This window comes from Cetorhinus maximus, chromosome 31, assembly GCF_964194155.1.
Source record: "Cetorhinus maximus chromosome 31, sCetMax3.hap1.1, whole genome shotgun sequence".
NCBI lineage: Eukaryota > Metazoa > Chordata > Chondrichthyes > Lamniformes > Cetorhinidae > Cetorhinus > Cetorhinus maximus.
Window position 1 is genome coordinate 20,286,441 of NC_135909.1, and position 24,097 is coordinate 20,310,537.

At 43.7% G+C, this 24,097-nt stretch overlaps 1 protein-coding gene, 1 long non-coding RNA gene and 2 other non-coding genes across 4 annotated transcripts in view; 1 reads left to right on the forward strand and 3 right to left on the reverse strand.

Moving 5' to 3' along the window:
* Positions 1-24,097, reverse strand: part of LOC144670314 (histone H2B-like) — a 1,149,071-nt gene that overhangs the window by 600,261 nt on the left and 524,713 nt on the right. The gene's annotated exons all lie outside the window — the stretch shown is intronic.
* Positions 1-24,097, forward strand: part of LOC144670321 (uncharacterized) — a 132,024-nt gene that overhangs the window by 70,638 nt on the left and 37,289 nt on the right. The gene's annotated exons all lie outside the window — the stretch shown is intronic.
* On the reverse strand, positions 15,357-15,430 carry trnat-agu (transfer RNA threonine (anticodon AGU)). Its single transcript has one exon. It is a non-coding gene; the product is annotated as a tRNA-Thr (tRNA).
* trnaw-cca (transfer RNA tryptophan (anticodon CCA)) lies at positions 16,299-16,370 on the reverse strand. The gene has a single exon. It is a non-coding gene; the product is annotated as a tRNA-Trp (tRNA).

Genomic DNA, 24,097 nt, shown 5'->3' on the forward strand with positions numbered 1-24,097 from the left:
CACTGATTCTGACAGAGAGTGAATACCACACTCGGCATAACTGAGACTGACAGGTACAGAATTAATTCCACATTCATGTACAGTAACAGGTTGACATGTAAGATGTGAATTCCACACCCACAGAAAGCACCAGAGACTAAACGATTGAGATTTAATTGCTCACTCCATAACAGAGACTGAGAGTTAATGTCGCACTCATATACAGTAACACAGATTGACAGATGGTGAGTGTGAAATTAACTTTCTTGAAGTAACAGAGCCTGAAAGAGTTATTTCCATGGTCCGATACAGTAACTGTAACTGACATAGTTAATTCTATATTCACCTACAGTAACAGGTTATAATACAGAGTTAATTTCACACTCACCTACAGTAACTGTCACGATTGGATAGAAAGCTAAATCCGCACTTACACACGTGACAGAGATTGATAGATTGAAAGTTAATTCACAGTCACAATAACAGACTGACCAATGGAGGGTTAATTTCACACTCTCAGAAACAGAGGCTGAGAATTTATTTGTTTATCCCTCACTCACATACAGTAACATAGACAGACTAATATGAGAGTGTGGAATTAACTCTCTTAGTTTCTGTCAGTCTCTGTTATTGTAGGTTAATTCCTCACTGAAACATTAATGGAAATTGACAGGTCCTTAATTCCACTCACATATATCCTAACAAAGACTGGGAAAGAGAATTCCACACTCACAGTAACCGAGACTGACCAATAGAGAGTTAATTCCACACACTCATACAGTAACAGAGACTGACGTAAGGAGTTAATTCCACACTCAGATACAGTAACAGAGACTGACCGATAGAGTTATTTCCACACTGACAGCAACAGATGCTCACAAATTGTTTGTTTATTCCACACACATACATAACAGAGACTGACCGACAGAGAGTTAATTCCACACTCACATACAGTAACAGAAATTGACATAAGGAGTTAATTCCACATTCTCATACAGCAAGAGGCTGACAGAGTGAATTCCACAATCATTTACAGTAAAGGTTGTTCAAGAGTTAGTTCCACTCTCATAACCGGAACAGAGACTGACAGAGATTTAAATTACACACTCACATATAATAACTGATGAATCAGTGCTCCTACATGTTGAACATCACTTGGAGGAAGGGATGAGGGTGGCAAGGGTGCAGAATGTTCTCTGGGTGGGGTACTTCAATGTCCATCACCAAGAATGGCTCGGTAGCACCACTACTGACCGAGCTGGCTGAGTCCTAAATGACATTGCTGCTAGATTGGGTCTGTGGCAGGTGGTGAGGGAACCAAGAAGTGGGAAAAACATACTTGACCTCATCCTTACCAACCTGCCTGCTGCAGATGCATCTGTCCATGACAGTATTGGTCGGAGTGACCAATGCACAGCCATTGAGGAGATGAAGTCCGGCCTTCACATTGAAGATACCCTGCATCGTGTTGTGTGGCACTACACCATGCTAAACGGGATAGATTTCAAACAGATCTATCAACTCAAGACTGAGGATGCTTCAGCAGCAGTAAAATTGTACTCAAACACAATCTGTAACCTCATGGCCTGGCATATCCCCCACTCTACCATTACCATCAAGCCAGGGGATCAACCCTGGTTCAATGAAGAGTGCAGGAGGGCATGCCAGGAGCAGCACCAGACATACGTAAAAATGAGGTGTCAACCTGGTGAAGCTATAAAACAGGACTACTTGGATGCCAAACAGCATAATCGGCAAGTGGTAGAGAGCGCTAAGCGATCCCACAACCAACGGATCAGATTTAAGCTCTGCAGTCCTGCCACATCCAATCGTGAATGATGGTGGACAATCAAACAGCTCAGTGGAGGAGGTGGCTCCACAAATATCCCCATCCTCAATAATGGAGGAGTCCAGCACAGCAGTGCAAAAGATAAGGCTGATGCATTCGCAACAATCTTCAGCCAGAAGTGCCAAGTGGATGATCTTTCTGGGCCACCTCCACAGATGACAGTCTTCAGCCAACTCGATTCACTCCATTGATATCAAGAAACAGCTGAAGGCACTGGATACTGCAGAGGCTATGGACTCTGACAACGTTCCAGCAATGGTACTGAAGACTTGTGCTCCAGAACTTGCTGCGCCCCTGGCCAAACTGTTCCAGCACAGCTACAACACTGGTATCTACCCAGGTATGTGGAAAATTGCCCAGGTATGTCCTGTACACAAAAAGCAGGACGAATCCAACCCAGCCAATTACCGCCCCATCAGTCTACTCTCCATCATCAGTAAAGTAATGGAAGGGGTCATCAACAGTGCTATCAAGCGGCACTTGTTTAGCAATAACCTGCTCGCTGGTGCCCAGTTTGGGTTCCGCCAGGGCCACTCAGGTCTTGACCTCATTACTGCCTTGGTTCAAACATGGACAAAAGAGCTGAACTCCTGAGGTGAAGTGAGAGTTACTGTCCTTGACATGAAGGCAGCATTTGACCGAGTGTGGCACCAAGGAGCCCGAGCAAAACTGGAGTCAATGGGAATCGGGGGGGAAACTCTCCGCTGGCTGGAGTCATACCTAGCACAAAGGAAGATGGTTGTGGTTGTTGGAGGTCAGTCATCTCATCTCAAGGACATGACAGTAGGGGTTCCTCAGGGTAGTGTCCTAGGCCCAACCATCTTCAGCTGCTTCATCAATGACCTTCCTTTCATCATAAGGTCATAAGTGGGGATGTTCGCTGATAATTCCACAATGTTCAGCACCATTCGCGAGTCGCGACATTGAGGCAGTCCATGTCCAAATGCAGCAAGACCTGGACAATACCCAGGCTTGGGCTGACATGTGGCGAGTAAAATGTGCGTCACACAAGTGTCAGGCAGTGACTATCTCCAATAAGAGAGAATCCTACCATTGGCCCTAGATTTTCAATGGCATTACCATCACTGAATCCCCTACTATCAACATCCTGGGAATTACCATTGACCAGAAACGGAACTGGACTGGCCATATAAATACTGTTGCTACAAGAGCAGGTCAGAGGCTAGGAATCATAGAACCATAGAAAAGTTACAGCACAGAAGGAGGCCAGTTATCCCATCTTGTCCATGCCAGCCCGAGGACACCCAGGTGCACTTTCTCACCCCACCTTCCTGCACCCGGCCCATAGCCCTGCAGCTTACAGCACTTAAGGTGCAGATCCAGGTACTTTTTAAAAGAGTTTAGAGTTTCTGCCTCTACCACCAACTTGGGCAGCGAATTTCAGACACCCACTACCCTCTGCGTAAAAAAGTTCTTCCTCATGTTCCCCCTACATCTTCTGTCACTTATCTTGAATCTATGTCCCGTGGTTCTCGATTTCTCCACCAAGGGAAACAATTTTATCCTGTCCACTCTATCTGTTCCCCTCATAATTTTGTACACCTCAATCAAGTCACCTCTCAGCCTTCTTTGTTCTAAGGAAAAAACCCCACCCTATCCTATCTCTCCTCGTAGCTACACTTTTCTAACCCTGGCAACATTCTTGTAAACCTCCTCTGGACTCTCTCCAGAGCTATTACGTCCTCCTTGTAATGTGGTGACCAGAACTGCACACAACACTCCAGTTGTGGCCTCACCAGTGTTTTATACAATTCCAAAATTATATCCTTACTTTTATATTCTATACCTCTGCCAATGAAGGAGAGCATTCTATATGCCTTTTTTACAACCTTGTCTACTTGAACTGCTGCCTTCAGGGACCTGTGTACTTGTACGCCAAGATTTCTCACTTCATCGACCCCTCTTAGTATATTCCCATTTATTGTGTAATCCCTGTAACTGTTTGACCTCCCTAAATGTATGACCTCACACTTCTCTATGTTAAAATCCATGTGCTACTTTAGCACCCACTCCACCAACCCATCTATATCGTTTTGGAGATTATGGCTATCCTCTACACTATCCACTACTCAGCCAATCTTTGTGTCATCTGCAAATTTCCCAATCGTGCCCCCCACATTCACGTCCATATCGTTAATATATAATACAAACAGCAAGGGTCCCAACACCGAGCCCTGTGGAACACCACTTGAGACAACTTTCCATTCACAAGGGCATCCATCGACCATTACCCTTTGTTTCCTGTTACAAAGCCAACCTTTTATCCAGTTTGCCACATTACCCTGAATCCCATGGGCTTTTGCTTTCCTGACCAATCTGCCATGTGGGACCTTGTCAAATGCCTTGCTAAAATCCATGTACACAACATCCACTGCACCACCTTCATCAACCCTTCTTGTCACTTCCTCAAAGATTTCAATCAAATTTGTGAGGCAAAACCTTCCTTTAACAAATCCATGCTGACCATCCCTGACTAGTCCATGCCTTTCCACATGACAGTTAATCATATATTTCAGGATTGAATCCTATCTCTCAGGATGTGACGAGTAACTCGCCTCCTGACTCCCCAAAGCCTGTCCACCACCTACAAGGCACAAGTCAGGAGTGTGATGGAATACTCCCCACTTGTCTGGATGAGTGCAGCTCCTACAACAGTAAAGAAGCTGGACACCGTCCAGGACAAAGCAGTCCACTTGATTGGCACCACATCCACAAGTATTCACTCCCTTCACCACTGACGCACAATAGCAGTAGTGTATACCATCTACAAGATACACTGGAGGAATTCACCAAGGATCCTTAGACAACACCTTCCAAACCCATGACCACTACCACCTAGAAGGACAAGGGCAGCAGATAGGTGGGAACAGAACCACCTGGAAGTTCCCCTCCAAGTCACTCACCATACTGAAATATATTGTTCCTTCACTGTCGCTGGGTCAAAATCCTGAAACTCCCTTCCTAACAGCACTGTGGGTGTACTTACACCACATGGACTGCAGCATTTCAGGAAGGCAGCTCACCACCACCTTCTTAAGGGCAATTAGGGATGGGCAATAAATGCTGGCCCAGACAGCGAAGCCCACATCCTATGAATGAATAAAAAAGAAACTGATGAACAGAGGATGAATTCCATACTCACATGCAGTATCAGACTGAGTTAATTCCTGAAATACAGCAACAGAGACTGACAGACAGAGGGTCAATCCCACACTGACAAATTAAAAATATAAGAAAGAGAAGCAGGAGGAGGCCATTCAGCCCATCGGGCCAGCTTTGCCATTCAATAAGACCATGGCTGATCTGATTGTGGCCTCAAACCCACTGTCCCACCTGCCCTATAACCCTTGACTCTCCTGTAGATGAAAAACCTGTCGAACTCAGCATGAATATATGCAATGACTCAGCCTCCACTACTCTCTGAGGTGGTGAATTACAAGGGTGAAGGACCCTCTGAGAGAAGAAATTCCTTCTCATCTCCATCATAAATGGGAGCTGTTTATTTTTAAACTGTGTCCACTTGTTCTAGTTTCCCCACAAATGGAAACATCCCTCTCAACATCTACCCTGTCAAACCCCCATCAGAATCTTATATGTTTCAACAGGATCTCTCATTCTTTGAATCTTCAATGGGGATCGGGCTTTCCTGCTGAAACATTCCCCATAAGACAGCTCCTTCATCCCAGGAATCAGTCTGGTCAAACTTCCCTGAACTATCCCCAATGCAATTATATCCCTCTTTAAATACAGAGACTCCAACATAACACAGGACTCTCGGTGTAGTCTCACCAATGCTGTGTCGCTGTAGCAAGACTTTCCTACTTTTATACTCCCCCACCCCCCCTTGGAATAAAGGCCAACATTTCATTTGCCTTCCTAATTACTCGCTGCAGCTGCACATTAACTTCTTGTGATTCATGTACAAGGAGATCTTGATCCCTCTGTACTGCAACATTCTGCAGTCTCTCTCCACAGTATTGAAGGAGGCCATTTGGCCTATCAAGTCAGCACTGGCTGTCTGAAAGAGCATTCTGCCTCGTCCCATTCTCCTCCCTTTTCCCCGTAACCTTGCACGTTCTTTTCTTTCAGGTAACAATTCAATTTCCTTTTGAATATCTCGAGCAAACCTGCCTCCACCACCCTTTCAGGAAGTTTGTTCCAGACTCCAACCACCCTCTGGGTGAAAAAACTTTTCCTCACATCACATCTACTCTTTTGGCCAATTATTTTGAATCTGTGCCCTCTAGTTCTTGATGTTCTCTTGAGTGGGAACAGGTTCTTATTTTTCACCCTCTCCATACCCCGCAGGATCTTGAACATCTCTATCAAGTCTCCTTTCAGCCTCTTTTCCAGGGAAAAGATCCCAATCTCTCCAACCTGTCCTCATAGCTACAGTTTTTTATGCCTGGAATCATTGTTGTGAATCTCCGCTGTACTCTCTCCAATTCCTTCACATGCTTCATTAAGTATGGCACCCAGAACTGGACACAGTACTCCAGATGAAGCCAAAAGAGTGTCTTATACAAGTTCAGCATGACCTCCTTACTCTTACACTCAGCGCCCTTATTAATAAAGTTTAAGATACTATATGCTTTAATACCTGCTCTCTCAACATGCCCCACCATCTTCAATGACCTATGTACATATACACTGAGGTCCCTCTGTTCCTGCACATCCTTTAGAGGCTATCCCTTTATTTTGTACTGTCACACCATATATTTCCTGTCAAAATGAATCACCTCACACTTTTGTGCATTGAACTTCAGCTGCCACTTGCCTGCCCAATCCACCAACGTGTCTATGTCCTTTTGAAGCTCAAGACTATCCCGATCGCAATTGACACCATTTCCAATCTTTGTATCACCTGCAAATTTTGAGATCATACCCTGCACACCACAGTCTAGGTCATTCATATATATCATTTGAATAATGTTTTGTTTTTCTGTTCTTCCCATCAAATTTTCCCACATTGTATTCCATCTGCCAAATGTTTGCCCACTGATTTAACCTTTCTATATCCTCTTGCAGACTCTTTGTGTCCCCCTCACAACCTGCTTTCCCACCTATCTATATATTGTCTGAAAATTCGGTGAAGCTCCCTCCATTCACCTGAGTCATTAATTTAGATTGTAAATAGCTGAGAACCCAGCACTGATCCCTGTGACTCTCTACTAGCTGCAGTTTGATCACTTGAAAGTGACCCACTTCCATAGAGTAACAGAGACTGACGGACGGAGAGTTAATTACACTCACATTATTATTGACAGAGAGTGAATTCCACGCTCATACAGCAACATATTGTTAATGCCACACTAAAATATGAAGCATAGAGAATGAATTCACTCTCAGACAAAGTAACAGAGATGGGCAGAGATAGAATTAATTCCACACTCTCGTGCAATAACAGTGACCTGGTTCACACTTGAAGAATTCATCTGACATGCATCATGCTTCATTATTTCATTATATGTTCTATTTTCCTCATCATTCATGGAGCCCTGGCTTTGGTTCCCCTCCCTTTCTGTATTCTGTATTCCTTTTCGATTCCTTCTTCATCTACTCCTATCTTATATGGTCCTACTTTCTTCTCTAGCCATTCCTCTTTTCCACTTACGTATACTGGCACCCAGTCTCCTGCCAGTTTAGTTCAAACCCTCCCCAACCACATGAGAGACCCTTCCCATGAGGACATTGGTCCCAGTCTTGTTAAGGTGCAACCTGTTCCATTTGAATAGGTGCCTTCTGTCCCAGAACTGGTCCCGATGTCCCAAGAATCTGAATCCTTCCCCCCTCCATCGAACTCAAGCCACATTTGATGCTCCCTATCTTCACATTTCTGTTCTCACTAGCACGTGGCACTGGCAGTAATTCAGAGATTACTCCCTTCGAGGTCCCACTTTTTAACTACCTCCCTCGCTGCTGCAATTCTGACTGAGGGACCTCAATACTTGTCCTCCCTGTGTCATTGATACTGATGTGTACCACAACCTCTGGCTCACTCCCTTCCCCCTGCAGAATATTCTGTACCCTCCCCGTGATGTCCTTTACCCTGGCCCCAAGGAGACAGCACACCATGTGGGACTCACGGTGAAGGTTACAGAAATGCCTGTCTGTCCCCCTGACTCTGAAATCTCCTATAACATCTGCATTTCTACTCTTTGCTGTTCCCTCCTGTGCAGTTTCTTGCTCATTGATGCCATGGTCTGGACTGCACTCCTTCAGGGTGTCACCATTCCCAGCAGTCTCCAATGCTGAATACCGGTTTGACATTGGCACACACCCCGAAGACTCCTGCATTTCTTGCCTCTTCCTACTCTTCCGGATTGTCACTCATCTACTATCTTGAACTCTCTCTTTCCTTCTCGTGTGTTCCCTTCCTGTAACGTACGATCCAGGAAGCTGTCATCCTCCCTGATTCTCCACAGTGACTCCAGCTGCCCCTCAAGCTCGGAAATCCTGAGCTCGAGCTCAAGCAGCTGGAGACACTTCCTGCACATGTGGCCCCCAAGACAAATGAAGTGTCCTGAGGTTCCCACATGGGGCAGGGACTGCAAACAACAGGTCTCAGCTGCCCATCCACGATCTAAAACAAACCTCTATTCCCTCTTTTAGAATCCAGTTTGTACCTGGTTTAAACTATTAATTTTATGTAATGCCTCTTGACCTGCTCTGCACTAATACTCTCATTACACTTATACTTACTGTTGTACTTACCCTGATTGAAATGTTTAATTTTCCAGCTCCTAGTTTAAATCAAAGCCCTAATTTAGAGAAATCTGCACAAACCAACCAGCTCCCTTCTTTCCCCTGATATCATGCTTTGACTATTTATTATAAACATGGCCAGTTTGCTCCAACCCCTCCCTCACAGCTCTTTATCCCTCCCGCACCGTCGTCGCTGTCACTCTTCTCTTCTCTCCTTCTCTCTCTCGCTACTGTTCTGCCGCTGCTTTTTAACCATCGACCAGTCTCACTCAGGCTCGTCCACAGTCCCAAGTTTCTGACTGTTTAGGAAATTCTCTGATCTTTCTTTGCTCCAAGATGGGTGACCTCACACTTCCCCATGTTGACCACCATCGGCCACAGTTTTGTTCACTCACTAAATCTGTCAATGAGCCTTTGAAACTTGCTGCTCCCACCTACACTACTAACCATGTCACCCAACCTAGTGTCATCAGCAAACTTGTATATAGGCTGGAAGTTATTAGAATTTAAAATAAAACTTCAGGGAATGGGAACAGAACAGCCGGCTGACCTGACAGAGCATCAGATCTGTCTCAACCACTCTGAAAAACAACCGCTCGCCACCACTTTATCCTTTCTGTCCCTTATTCAATTTTGTATCCATGCTGCCACTGTCCTTTAATCCCATTTGCTTGAATTTCACTGACAAGTCTATTATGTGGGAGTTTTTCAAATGCCTTTGGAAGAGTGGAAACATATCATTAACCTTACTACCCTACTCTGAAACTTTGCCAAGAAATGTATTAAATATTTTTGGAGAGGATTTAAACTAGATTGGCAGGGGGATGGGAACCTGAGGGCGGATTCAGGTCGGAACAATTCAGAGCAGGGAGCGGGAGACAGAAAATTAGTGGGTGACCCTGAAAGACAGAAGAAGCAAAGGTTAAAATGTTTAAACACAGGAATTTGGCAAAGTTAAAAGGTATTTATTTCAATGCAAGGAGTAAAGCAAAGAAAGCCGATGAGCTGAGGGCACAGATGGATACGTGGTAGCATGATGATATTGCTATGACCGAAACTTGGGTTAAAGAGGTGCAAAAATAGCAGCTCAACATCCCTGGATAAAGGGATTTCAGGCAGGATATAGAGGGGGCTGAAAAAGTGGGGGAGCAGCATTATTTGTCGAAGAATCAATTACAGCTGTGAGGAGGGATGATATATCAAATGGTTCATCAAATGCGGCTAGATAGTTTGAGCTCAGAAATAAAAAGGCAGCAGCCGCACTACTCAGAGTGTACGAGAGAACCCCAAACAGTGAGAGGGAGATAGAAGAGTAAATGTGGATGCAAATTTCTGAGTACAAAAACGTTGGGGGAAAAATAGTTTGGTACTTCAATTACTCTAATATCAACTGGGGTACGAACAGTATAATAGGCACAGAATTCTTGAACTGCATTCAGGGGAACTTTTTTGGCCAGCACGTAAGCCCAATGAGAGGGAGTGAAATTCTAGATTTAGTCTCAGGAAATGAAGCTGGCCAAGTGGATGAAGGTGCAGTGGGTGATCATTTTGGAGATAGTGACCATAATACAGTTGGATTTAATATAATTATGGAAAGGACAATGATAGAACAGGAGTGAAAGTTCTAAATTGGGGAAGACAAATTTTATGAAGCTAAGAGTTGACCTGGCCAAAGTGGACTGGTTGCAGCTACTTGAAGGGAATCAGTGTGACAGACCAGTGGGCGGCATTCAAGAGCGGGATTCTACGGGAACGATGTATACATGTCCCCACAAAGAAAAAGGGCAGTACTGCCAAATCTAGAGCCCCCTGGTTATCTAGGAGTATACAAGGTCAGTTAAAGCAGAAGACATACCCTTGTGTTTCAAAACCAAGTACGACTAAGTCAGCCCCAGTGAACGTGTTTAAGAAATCGCCCAATCCACAGCTACATGACTGGCGCAATTATGAGGTCATCCCCTGGCATATCACGTGAGAGCTGGAGGTGCAGGGGAGACGGTGGTGTAGTGGTATTGTCACTGGACTGGTAATCCAGAGACTCATGGTAATGTTCTCGGGAGTGGGGTTCGAATCCCACCATAGCAAATGGTAGAATTTAAATTCAGTAAATTTCTGGAATTAAAGCCATTGAACCAATGAAACTATTGCCGATTGTCATAAAAACGAATGTTCTTTAGGGAAGGAAATCTGCTGTCCTCACCTGGTCTGGCCTACATGTGATTTCAGACCCACAGAAACGTGGTTTACTCTTTTAAAAAACAGTGCCCTCTGAACAAGGGGTTGGGCAAAAAATGCTGCCCTAGCCAGCGATGCCCACATTCCAGGAACGAATAAAAAAAACCCACAAGGTATCACCACCAGATTTGTGACTGGATTCAAACCCCAACATCCTGTCACAATGACTTTTCAAGTAAAGCTGTCGGCTGCTTGAAAACACATCAGTTAAACTTTCTGCTTAACCACGAGGAGAACTCGGGAGACGTCTATTCAGAAAATAATTCAAAAACCTTGGAGATTGAAATCCTGTGAGGAAAAGTCAAGTTATTATTGAAAGCTCTGCTCAGAGAGCTTCATTGGACAGCAGAGGAATCAGGTGAAGAATCCAGGTAAATCGACAACAGCGAACAAGTCAACATCGAAACTGGATCAACTCCTGTGAAGGTCAATGAGTAAAAGCTGAGAGCTCTGTGCATCATCAGTTCATCAAGTAGAGATACAGCATTCTGTTTCGAATGTATTGATTAGGATTTACTGAACTGAATGGAGTCGACCGTCATTGCAGAACAAGAAATCATTTCGAGATTTGTTTTTTAAACTTCCAGTTTGTTCAGATATTGACATCAAATCAATTAAAATAACAGGGCAAATTAATTGTTAATTTAAAAACAAACCTGAATTGTGAATAAAGAAATTGGAACAATTAAATTACAAACAAGAACTCGAGTGGCCTGCGAGCTCAATTAGAGAAAGTGAATTGCAGAGTGAAGAGTTTAAAATGTGGATTTGTTGAGTGTGGGGATTAGGTGCAGACGGGGAAGGAGCCACTGTGTAATTTAAACTAAACGACAACAGCAGAAGTACAAAAGGGAAGGAGTGAAACACTCTAAATGACGAGAAGTTTAGTTAAACAGACAACTCATTTCAGTGAAATGTTGGGACAGCTGAGAGCTGTTGCCTACATATCCTGTGCTCAGTGGGAACTCCAAATCAGGCTGATGATAAATGTCAGATCCATAATACATTGGAAAACCAAGCAGAATACAGAAAGTACAGAGGAGAGCTGGAAAGGGAAATTAGATCAGCAGAGGAAGTCTATGAGAAAAGATCAGCAGTTAACGCAAGCAAAAACCCTGCAGACCTTTACCAACAAATGGAGAGTCACTGAAAGGGTGGCTGATTTGGAGATCCTATGGAGGCAGAGGGCATAGCTGAGGTACTAAATGAGAACGTTACATCTGCTATCACAAAACAAGCAAATGCTGCTAATGTCACAGTGATGGAGGAGCTGGTGGAGAATTTGGATAGGATGAAAATAGATAAAGAGGAAGCAATTACAAGGTTGGCAACCCTTACAGTAGAAAATTCACCCAATTCAGATGGGATACATCCTGGATTTCTGAGGGAAGGAAGGGTGAAAATAGCAGGGACTTGATCCACAATCTTTCAATTCTCCTTGGACATGGGAGTGAAGCCAGTGAACTGCAGGTTGCTAATGTTACATCTGTGTTTATAATGTATAGGAATAAACCCAGTAACTACAGACCAGTTAATCTAATGGCCGTGGTGGGGAAATGTTGAGAGGCAATAATCTGGGACAAGATCCATTGTCACTTGGTAGAACATGGGCTGATAAATTACAACCAGCACAGATTGGTTATCAGAATATCAGGACTGAAATAGAACCACAGGAAAGGTACAGCATAGAAAGAGGCCATTCAGCCCAATGTGTCTGTGCTGACCAAAAAAGAAAAAATAATTAAAAACCTGCTCATTAAAATCCCACCTTCCAGCACCCGGTCCATATCCTTGCAGGTTACAGTATTTTACGTGCAGATCCAGGTGCCTTTAAAATGAGTGGAGGGTTTCTGCCTCCACCACCAAACGAGGCATCGAATTCCAAACACCCACCACCCTGTGGGTGAAGATGTTTTGCCTCATGTCCACTTCTACCAATCACCTTAAACCTGTGCCCTCTGGTAATTGACCACTGTGCTCAGGGAAAAAGGACATCCCTGCCTACTCTATCTCGGCCCCTCATAGTCTTGTACACTTCAGTCAGGTCACCATCAGCCTCCTTAGTTCTAAGAAAAACAACCCCAGGCTATCCTATCTTACCCCATAGATGCAATTTTCAAGTCCTGGCAATATTCTTGTAAATCTCCTCTGTACTCTTCCCAGGGCAATAATGTCCTCCCTGTAATGTGGTGACGAGACCTGTGCACAAAATTCCAGCTGTGGCTGAACCAGTGTTTTATACAGTTCCATCATGACATCCCTGCTTTTGCGTTCTAAACCTTGTCCAATAAAGGAAAGCATTCCATTTGCTTTCTTTACCACCTCATCCACCTGTCCTGCCACCTTCAGGAACCTGTGGATATGCACAAGGTATCTAACTTCCTCTACCCCTCCCAATAACCTATTTATTGTGTAGTTCCCTAGCTTTGTTTGCCTTCCCCAAATGCATTACTTCACACTTCTCTGTATTGAATTCCATCTGCCATTTTTCCGTCCACTCAACCAAACCATTGATATAATTCTGGAGACAAAAGCTATCCTTTTCACTATCAACTACAGGGCCAATTTTTGTGTCAAACTCCCCAAAGCCATCTACAAGGCACTCATTCCACAAACATTCATTCCCTCCACCACTGATGAACAGTGGCAGCATGTATCATCTACAATGTGCACTGCAGGAATTCACTAAGGCTCCTTAGGAAGCACCTTTCAACCCACAACCACTAACATCTAGAAGGACAAGGGCAGTAGGTGCATGGGACGCCATCAACTGGAAGTTCCCCTCCAGGCCTCTTACTATCCTGACTTGGAAATATATCGCTGTTCCTTCAATGTCGCTAGGTCAAAATCCTGCAACTCACTCCCGAACAGCACTTTGGGTGTGCCTACACCAGAGGGACTGCAGTGGTTTAAGAAGGCAGATCACCACCACCTTCTCAAGGGCAATTAAGGATAAACAATAAATGCTGGCTTAGCTAGCGACACCCACATCCCAAGAATGAATAAAGAAAGGGTAATATCCCAAGGTTGCATACTGCCATTGTCACATTGCAACACCGCCTTGTGCTATTCCCCAAATGTTCTGGAATGGCAGCCCAAATCCCCAGACCATTATCCTCCCTTCAGCCAACATTCTGTCCCTTGATTAAGTCCATCCTGAGAAGAGGAACTCGGCATTCCGAGTTCCTCTGCAGACATACAGTTGCTGCTAATGGACCAAAAGGCATAAAACCTGAAAGAAACCCTCTGGCACAGCCCTCTGAGCATATCTCCATTAGACCATGCAGACAATACCTGCTTCATAGATAACAATGGCGGGAAGTATAAGCAATTTCAGTGTCAGCATTCTGTAGAAATAGAGGATTCAAGATAAAACAGAATTAAAAATACTGAACAGATTCTCAGGGAACAGGACTCAAGTCAAAGTCGAAAAATCCCATGGATTTTTAGACGAAAGCTTTAACCACTGGACAATGGCAGCTGAAATCACCCCCCTTTTATACAGAGCAAAAATGTTCCTACACTGTTTCACTTTTGTTCAAGTTGTTTATAGTCAACGAAGAGAATAAACTGTCAGAGGGAATTTCCTTCATTTATGGAAACACCAACAACCGCCAGTTGTCAATCACTCAGCCCCATCAGACCCACCCACACTGACGGGAGCTTCCTGCATCCAGCACTGGCCCTGTCGCACTCACCAGCTGCTCACCCAGACCCCACTCTCACAAACACTGAACATGGCTACCCAACCCAGACTCGTCACCTCCACACTGACAGATACAACACGGTCACACTCTGCTTCAGTGAGATGAATGTCGCGAGCGGTTTCTTTTGAAGAAATTGTGGCTGATTAAGGCACTTTAAAATTCCTGATTATTTGTAGTGAATCCGTCACAAACCCCTTGGGATTTTCGTGGAGTGATACCTAACATCCCTCTTTGTGAAAGGCTATTTAAGTTAAATGATAATCTCTTTCGGTGAAGTAGGTTGTGAGGAGAATTCCTTGAAACGTTTACGTGTTGTCACGTTAACAACATGTAAACAACTGACACTTTTATTCACGAATAAAGTTAAACCAAATGTCCGCCCCGATGTTAGCTGAGAATATTCAGCATTTTAAATGGACTGGGAAACAGTTTAAACACACATCTTCAGTGAGTTCTCGGAAAACAGGATTCAGCAACTGATTGTTGCAGCGTTCATGCAGTCACCTGTTTTTATCTCTTCCTCTTATGAAGTTTGAATCCTCTCGCTGACCCAGTGATTTTTTTTCTTGTTCTGTTGTCTTGTTCTTCCAAAATCTCGATGTCAGTTTCTGAGCTTCAACTATTAAATAGAAAAGCGCCCATCTCTTCCAGTAGAAACGCACGAGGGAGTTTCTCAGTGCGAGTGACCAATTTCCACAAATCTCCTCTTTAGTCAAAGAAACGAAACTCTCCTTGCATTGAAAGAATAGAAGATAATCTATTGCACAAGGATGGACAATTTGAGCCAGCAATTCGGAAGTACTCACCCGAACCAAGCCATATTTTGCATAGGTCAGCTCAAAAACTTCGAAATTGGAATAAGGCTCTGCTAGGATTTGAACCCAGGATCTCCTGTTTACTAGACAGGCGGTTTAACCAACTAAGCCACAGAGCCAAGATTCATTCATAAATACTTTAATCACAGATCCAAACTTCAGGAGTTCCCGGAAAACAGGATTTAGTCATTGTTTTTTCCAGCGTTCATACAGTCACCTGCTTTAATCTCTCTTCCTCTTATTCCCCGGGATGATGTTTGAATTCTATCACTGACCCAGTGTTTTTTTCACTTGGTCTTCCAAAATCTCGATGTCAGTGTTCAATTGTGAAATAGAATTGCGCCCATCTCTTCCAGTATCAAGAGTCTCTCAGTGTGAGTGGCCTCTTCCCCCAAATGTCTTCCTCAGTCGCAGAAACGAAACTCTGTTCTTGTGTTAAAATCTTTGCAGCTGTTCAACGATACAGGGAAAGACTATTTTAAACTACAATTCTAGAACAAAGGCAGATTTCGCCCTGTTATGACGGCAGTGCGTAATCGCACAGATCAGTTTCAACGAAATAAGGCGCTGCTGGGATGTTTTTTTTTACAGCCAAATGCCCTTGTTGCTAGTTTTCCTCATTTATCTGGGTTGGAGACTGACACCATTATACTCTGTAGCTAGGTTATTTCATGATTAACAAGTCCTGGAGTGGGATTTGAACCTTGGACCTCCAGCTTCGAGGTAGGAGAGCTACCCATTGAGCCACTCTCAGCAAGTGCTTAAAAAAGTGGTATCTACTCACTGGAATTTCAGCCTTGATTCTTATGCTGAAGTCCAAGAGTGGGACTTGAATCCACAACTTTGGAATTCAAAGGCAAGAGTGCTACCAAGTGAGTCACAGCTGATACTGGCACAGACATCTATCGAAATTGCTTTTGAAATTAACCTGTTCGCCAAGATCCCCGCAAAATGATTACATGTTGTCACTTGAGCAGTAAAGCTTTTTGAGCTTGACGTGATTTGAACACGCAACCTTCTGATCTGGAGTCAGACGCGCTACCGTTGCGCCACAAGCCCATGTGTTGAAGATGGTATCGTACTACTCCTAGATTCGCTTCTTTACACCTTGATTATACTCCGGGTATTGGAATTTTGCTTAATCCCCATTTTCCCTCCGTTCTGTCAGGTCAGTGATTAATTTAAACTGTTTTCTAGGCTGTCTGCTGTTTAAGTATTTCCCAGACATTACTTATACTTTTTGCTTCTAACTTCTGCTTGATACAAAGTGCCCCGGAATATATGAAGGACAAATACAGAACTCTGCCAACTCCGAGTGACCTCGAAACAGCAACCTTGAATTTAATCGCTGAATCCACAAACCAATACCGACGCTCACACTGCTGCTGCATTGAGCTTGTGTCAGAAACCCTGAACTCGGGTGTCACTGAGTGACGGCTTCGTTTGCGGCCAACGCCGCGCACGCGCATGGATGCGCGTCCGTCATCTTTATTGGGGGCAATGTGCAGCAAGGCGCATGCGCACTCATCGTTGATGTGCTCTGGATTACAAAATTCACGCTTTTCACAACCACTCCATCCGCAGCTCAGCACAAACCTCACAGACAGGGCTAGAAAGAGCAAATGGGACCCACTCTGTTCCCCCATTCTCACCCCACCCCCCAATTAAAATGACATGGTGGCGCCTTTTTAAAAAATATATCAAAGGATGAAATGTCGAAAGTAATTTCTGGCGGGAGAGAGAAAGTGGGAGAGACAGGGAAATGACCGCGGCCCCAGTGCCGGCCCGCCGCGAGGTTCAGGAATCGCGGGATTGTTTGAAATTTCCGGCCAGCCATTTCATTCGTTCAGAAAGATGGTCCGTGTGAAATATTTCCAGACCATATCCCACATGATTCTCGTCAGCATGAAAATTCACCGCGGAAATAGCGAAAGATACACACATTTGATCAGGTCATGATTTACATCACTCACACCTTAAACATGAGGTCCCTGATGAAATCACGATGACTTGGAATTTCTCCGAAAATGTCAGCTGACCTCAGGGACTGGCAGAATTGCATTACCCACGTGATTGGCGAGGCGCAACCACAGGCCCAGCTGGCGAGTGGCGCAAACTGATATCACTGCTTCTGATCTTCACCAGAACAAAGTTAGATGTAACATTGTTTAGCAAACACATCGAGAGATGTAACAATCTTATTTATTCCAAAATTCATTCCATTCCGCTTTAATACTGGGTGGCTTTAATTCTTATTTCACACACCCTTCTGAGAATTGCAATGCTCTTTATTAAAATGTGCTTTTTATGTCATTTCATGTGTTAATTCCTAAGAGCCCTTTAATGTTTGGAAGAAAAATCAGAACCTTCAGCTGCCAAGTAAAAACATGGTTTTCAGGGAGTTCCACCAGATTTCCGTTTAAAAGGATCACGACAAGACTCAAGCCTGCAATCTTCTGAGACCTTAATCAACACCGAAGTCAGGTATAGTCATACTCATGGAATGATACCTGACAGATCATGTCGCGGAGGTGGCGGCACAGGGTCAACGTCCATCACCAAAAGTGGCTCGGAACGACCAGCACAGGGCGAGCTGGCCGAGTCCTAAAGGGCATTCATGTTGACATTCACAATACAAGTATAGTATATCTACAGGCCCCCATTTATCCACTCAACACGTTGCCCTTTAAAATAACTCTAATAAATGGGTTAAACATGATTTTCCTATCACAAAACCATGCTGACTCTTTCCGATTACCTTGAAAGAGAGTATTTAATAGTATTGGCAGGAGTGACTACCACACAGTCCTTGTGGAGACAAGGTCCCATCTTCACATTGAGGATGTGCTCCATTGAGCTTGGTGGCACTAACACCGTGCTAAATGGGATCAATTTGGAACACATGTAGCAACTCAAAATTGGGCATCAACAAGCTGCTGTGGGCCATCAGGAGTAGCAGAATTGTAGTGGAACACAATTTGAAATCTCAAGGCTCAGCATACCCGCCCCCCACTACCGACTCTGCCATTGCCATCAAGCCAGGTGATCAACCTTAGTTCAATGAAGGGTGAGGAGGGCAAGCTAGAAGCAGTACCAAGCATACCTAAAAATGAGGTGTCAACCTGGTGAAGTTATAATACAGAGCTACCTGGTACCAAACAGCAAAGGCAGCAAGTGATAGGCAGAGCTAAGTGAGTCCAAAACCAACAGATCAGATCCGTGCCCTGCAGTCCTGCCATATGCAGTCATGAATAGTGGTGGACAATTAAACAACTCACTGGAGGAGGAGGCACCACAAATATCCCCATCCTCAATGATAGAGGAGCCCAGCATATCATTGCAAATGACAATACTGACACATTCACAAATATCTTCAACCAGCGTTCCAAGTGGATGATCCATCTCGGCTGACTTCTGAGGGCCCCAGCAATACAAAGGCCAGTTCTCAGTCAATTTGATTCACTCCACATATCAGGAAATGGCTGAAAGCACTGGGCACGGCAAATGCAATAGCCCCTAAAGACATTCTGGAAATAGTACTGAAGACTTGTGTTCCAGAACTTAATATGCCCCTAGCCAAGCTGTTCAAGTACAGCTGCAACACTGGCATCTACCCGGATATGTGGAACATTTCTAAGGTATGTCCTGCACACATAAAGCAGGACAAATCCAACCCGGCCAATTACCGCCCCATCAATCACTCTCCATCATCAGTAAAGTAATGGAAGAGGTCATCAACAGTGCAATCAAGTGGCACTTGCTTAGCAATAATCTACTCACTGATGGCATGCCTGGGTTCTGCCAGGGACACCGAGCTTCTGATCTCATTATAGCTTTTGTTCAAAAATGGACAAAGGAGCTGAACTCCAGAGGTGAGGAGAGATTGACTGCCCTTGGCATCAAGGCCACATTTGAGTGAGTGTGACATCAAGGATCCCTAGCAAAGCTGGAGGCAATGGGAATCAGGGGGAAATCTTTTCACTGGTTGCAGTCTAATCTAGCACAAAGGAAGATGATTGTGGTTGTTGGAGGTCAATCCTCTCAGTTCCACGACATCACTGCAGGACTTCCTCAGGGCAGTGTCCTAGTCCAACCATCTTCAGCTGTTTCATCCATGATGTTTCTCCCACCATAAGGTCAGTAGTGGGCATGTTCGCTGATGATTGCGCATTGTTCAGCACCATTTCTGACTCTTCACTTCACTTACTCCTTTTCCTGTTTAAATATCTGTAGAAACTCTTGCTATCCATTTGTACATTTCTAGCTAGATTGCTCTCATTTCCCTAATTTCTTTCTTCTGATTAACCTTTTAGTCATTTTCTGCCTTCATTATATTTCTGACCAATCTTCTGGCCTGCCATTCATTTAAAAAAACAGCGTGGACAGCGGCGAGACTTCATTTTAAAAAGAGCAGTGAGCGTGAAGACTTCATTTTAAAAAGAGCAGAGAGCGGGGAGACTTCATTTTAAAAAGAGCACGGAGAGCAGGGAGACTTCATCGAAAAAAGAGCACGTAGAGTGGAGAGAGTTAATCTAAAATAGAGCAATGATACTTCATTTTTCTAAAAAAAAAAGCAAGGAGACTTCCTTGAAAAAGATCGCGCAGAGCGGGGAGACTTCATTTTAAAAGAGTGGGGAAGTGGGAGATTTCATTTTAATAAGAGAGCGAAGAGCAGGGAGACTCCATTTGAAAAAGAGCTGGTGGGATTTCATTTTTCAAACAACGCGGAGGCTTCATTTTAAAAAGAGCGATTATACTTAATAATGAAAAGAGCGGGTAGGCTTAATTATAAAAAGAATGGGGAGACTTCATTTAAAAAAGAGTTCTGAGAGTCAGGGGACTAATTTTTTTAAAGCGCAATGAGTGGGGAGACTTCATTTTAAAAAGCCCGGGGAAACTTTGTTTCAAAAAGAGGGCGGATGGAGTTCATTTTAAAAACGGAGCTGGAAGCGCAATGACTAAATTTTTTATAAGAGCGCGAAGGGCGGGAAGACATCATTTTAAACAGAGCGCACAGAGCGGGGAGACTTCATTTCAAAAAGAGCGCACAGAGCGTGGAGACTTCATTTCAAAAAGAGTGCAGGATGCGGGATATTTCATTAAAAAGAGCGCACAGAGCGGGGAGACTTCCTGTGAGACCAGCGGCTGTGTGACATCATGAACCACAACCGAACGCGAGTGCAGGGAAAGCAGCTGATCGATTAGAAGGATTAGTGAGTTTCTCGTCTTTAAAATAAAAGTTAGGTCTTTAGTTTGTGTTTAGGTCTTTCATCCTTTTTTCTCTTGAAAATACTTTGTTCATCATAAGATCCATACTTGTGTAAAAAAATACAATAAAGTGTAAAGAGCGGGGAATTCTTGAAGTGTGAAGGGCAGAGATACTAGAGTAATTAATTAATAAATTGAATAGAATATAATAGTGATGGCAGGGTGGTTGGTGTGTTGCTGCTGCAGCATATGGAACCTGCTGGACACCAAGGTGATCCAGAGCAAACACATCTGTAGTAAGTGCTTACAGATTGATGAACTTTGGATCTGAGTTGAAGAGCTGGTGTCCGAGCTGCAGACATTGTGCTACATCAGGGAGGGGGAAAGTTACCTGGACACTTTGCCCCAGGAGGTGGTCACACCCCTCAGATTAGTTAATTCAAATTTGGTCTGTGATCAGGGACAAGAGGGTGTGACTGCTGGTGAGACAGGTATGGGGACCCAGGAGGTGGCATTCAAGGAGCCTCGGCTCCTGCAATTGTCCAACAGTAATGAGGCTCTTGCAAACTGTGTGGATGAGAGCAGGGACTGCAGGGGAGTATGAGTGAACTGACCACGGCACTGTTGTACAGGGAGCCATTCAAGTGGGGGCAGGAAATAGGAACGTATTAGTGATAGGGGACAGTCAAATCACGGGGATATATAGTGTTCTCTGCAGCCATGAGCATGAGTTACAAAGGCTGTGTTGCCTGCCCGGTGCCAGGGTTAAGGAAATCTCGTCAGGGCTGGGGAGGAACTTGGAATGGGATGGGAGGGGAGGGATCGAGTTGTTGTTGTCCATGTTAGTACCAATGTCACTGAAAGGATTAGAAAGAAGGTTCTGCGAAACAATTTGAACAGTTAGGAGCGCAATTTAAAAAGAAAGGAACCTCCCAAGGAATATTGTTTTATTACTACCTGAGCCATGGGCAAACTGGCATAGGGTAATTAAAGTCAATGAGTTAAATGTGTGGCTGAAAGGTTGGTGTGAAAGGAATGGCTTTCCATTCATGAGGCACTGGCACCAGTACTGGGTAGAAGGGCGGTGGTTCCGGTGGGAGAAGCTTCACTTGAATCGTTCTGGGACCAATGTCCTGGCAAAACGAATAACTAGGGCTGCAGAGAAGACTTTATATTAAATAGAGGGGGGAAGTGGGATAGGGTGGTGAGGGTTCTAGAGAGGGAATGTATAGGCTTACAAAGTAAAAGGATATGGCAAAATTGTAGGGCAGCTATTAAGGCAATAATTCCCAGAGTGTGACAGGAAGAGACAGAGTCAACAAACATAAAAAAAACAGCAGGACATAGGGTCAAAGGGGGAAAAATGGTAAAAAGGCAAAATCAATGCCTCTTTACTTAAATGCATGTAGTATTCAGAACATGATAAATGAATTAACAGCACAAATAGACGTTAATATGCATGATCTTATAGCCATTATGGAGACATGGTTACAAGGAGATCAAAGCTGGGAACTAAATATCCAAATGTATGTGCCTTTTCGAAAGGACAGGCAGGAAGGAAAGGGTGGTGGGGTAGCTTTGTTAGTGCGAGATAGAATAAGTACAATGGCAAGAAATGATCTAGGATCAGAAGTAGAATCCATTTGGTTGGATGTAAGATATAACAAAAGGAAGAAGACGCTGGTGGGAGTAGTCTATAGGCCCCAAACAGTAGCTATACCGTAGTACAGAGAATAAATCAGAAGACAATGAAGGCATGTAAAAAAAAGGCTGTACATTAATCTTGGGTGACTTTAATCTTCATGTAGATTGGGAAAATCAAATTGGCCAAGGCAGCCACGAGCATGAATTCATAGATTATATTCGGGACAGTTTCCTAGAATAATATTTTGATGATCCAACCAAAAATCCAGCTGTTTTAGACCTGGCAATGTGTAATGAGGCAGGTCTAATAAATGGTCTCAGAGTAAGAGATCCCCTAGGAAGCAATGATAATAACATGGTAGAATTTAGAATTTGAGAGTGAGAAACTTGGGTCAGAAACAACTGTGCTTAACTTAAATAAGGGTAATTACAAGGGAATGAGGGAAGATTTGGCTGGGTAGGACTAGGAAAGGAGTTTACCAGGAAAGACAGTTGAGGAACAATGGCGGACATTTAAGATAATAGTGTCTGGCTCACAACAAAGATATATCCCAGTGAGGAAAAAGGATTCTTGGAAGGGAATAAAGCAACTATTGTTAATCAAGCAAGTTAACAATAGCATCAAATTGAAAGAAAAAATATATAATGTGGCAAAGATTAGTGGTAAGCAAGAGGATTGGGAAAGCTTTAAAAATTAACAAATGATGATCAATAAAGAGGGAGAAAATAAACTTTGAGGGTACACTAGCGAGTAACATCAAAACAGACAGTAAGAGTTCCTTTTAATACACAAAAAGGAAGAGAGAGGTCAAAGTGAACAAAGGCCCCTTAGGGAATGAGGCTGGGGTAATAATAATGGGGAACCAGGAAATGGCAGACGAGTTGAATAAATATTTTGGATCAGTCTTCACAGTAGAAAACACTAATAGCATTCCAAAAATACTAAATAATCAAGGGGCAAAAAAGGCGGGGGTGGGGGGAATAAATACAATAACTATCAATAGAGGAAAAGTACTAGGGAAACGAATAGGGCTCAAGGCTGATAAGTCCCCTGGGCCTGCATGCTTGCATCATAGGATATTAAAGGAAGTAGCTACAGAGACAGTGCATCCACTGGAAGTAATCTTCCAAGAATCCTTGGACTCTGGAAGCGTCCCAGAGTATTGGAAAACTTCCAATGCAACACTCTTATTCAAAAAGGGAGGGAGACAAAAACAGGTAACTATAGGCCAGTTAGCTGAACAACTGTCACTGGGAAAATGTTAGAGTCTATTATAAAGGATGTAATAGCAGAGCATTTAGAAATGAACAATATAATCAATCATGTCAGCATGGTTTCATGAATGGGAAATCATGCCTGACAAATTCATTAGATTTTTTTGAGGAGATAACAAGCAGGATAGATGAAGACGAACCAGTATATGTAATATATTTGAATTTCCAAATGGCATTTGATAAGGTACCGCATGTGAGGCCAGATGTAGATAGGTTGATTCCCCTGGCTGGTGGGTCCAGAACCAGAGGGCACAGTGTCAGAATAAAGGGCAGGCTACTTAAGACTGAGGTGAGGCGGAATTTCTTCAGTCAGAGGGAGGTGAATCTTTGAAATTCTCTACCCAGGAGGTCTGAAAGCCCGGATCTGTCACCTGGAGTTAATACCTGTGCTCTGACAGATAAATTATACAATTTCGAGTTTCCTAGTATTTTCTGGCCACATTTTCTGCTGAAAGGTGACACTTTATTTGCTGGGCAGTTTAAGGACCCTCTATGAAACTCACTCACTAAACATTCAAATGTGACAGTGTTTATTGCATGGGGCTTCCATTTATTCAGACACAGATCTGTGATAACAGTAGCTTGGGTTGGGATGTGATTCAGACCCACAGTTTTCTGATCTGAAGTTCGATGTATTCCTGTGTGACATAAGAATTTGC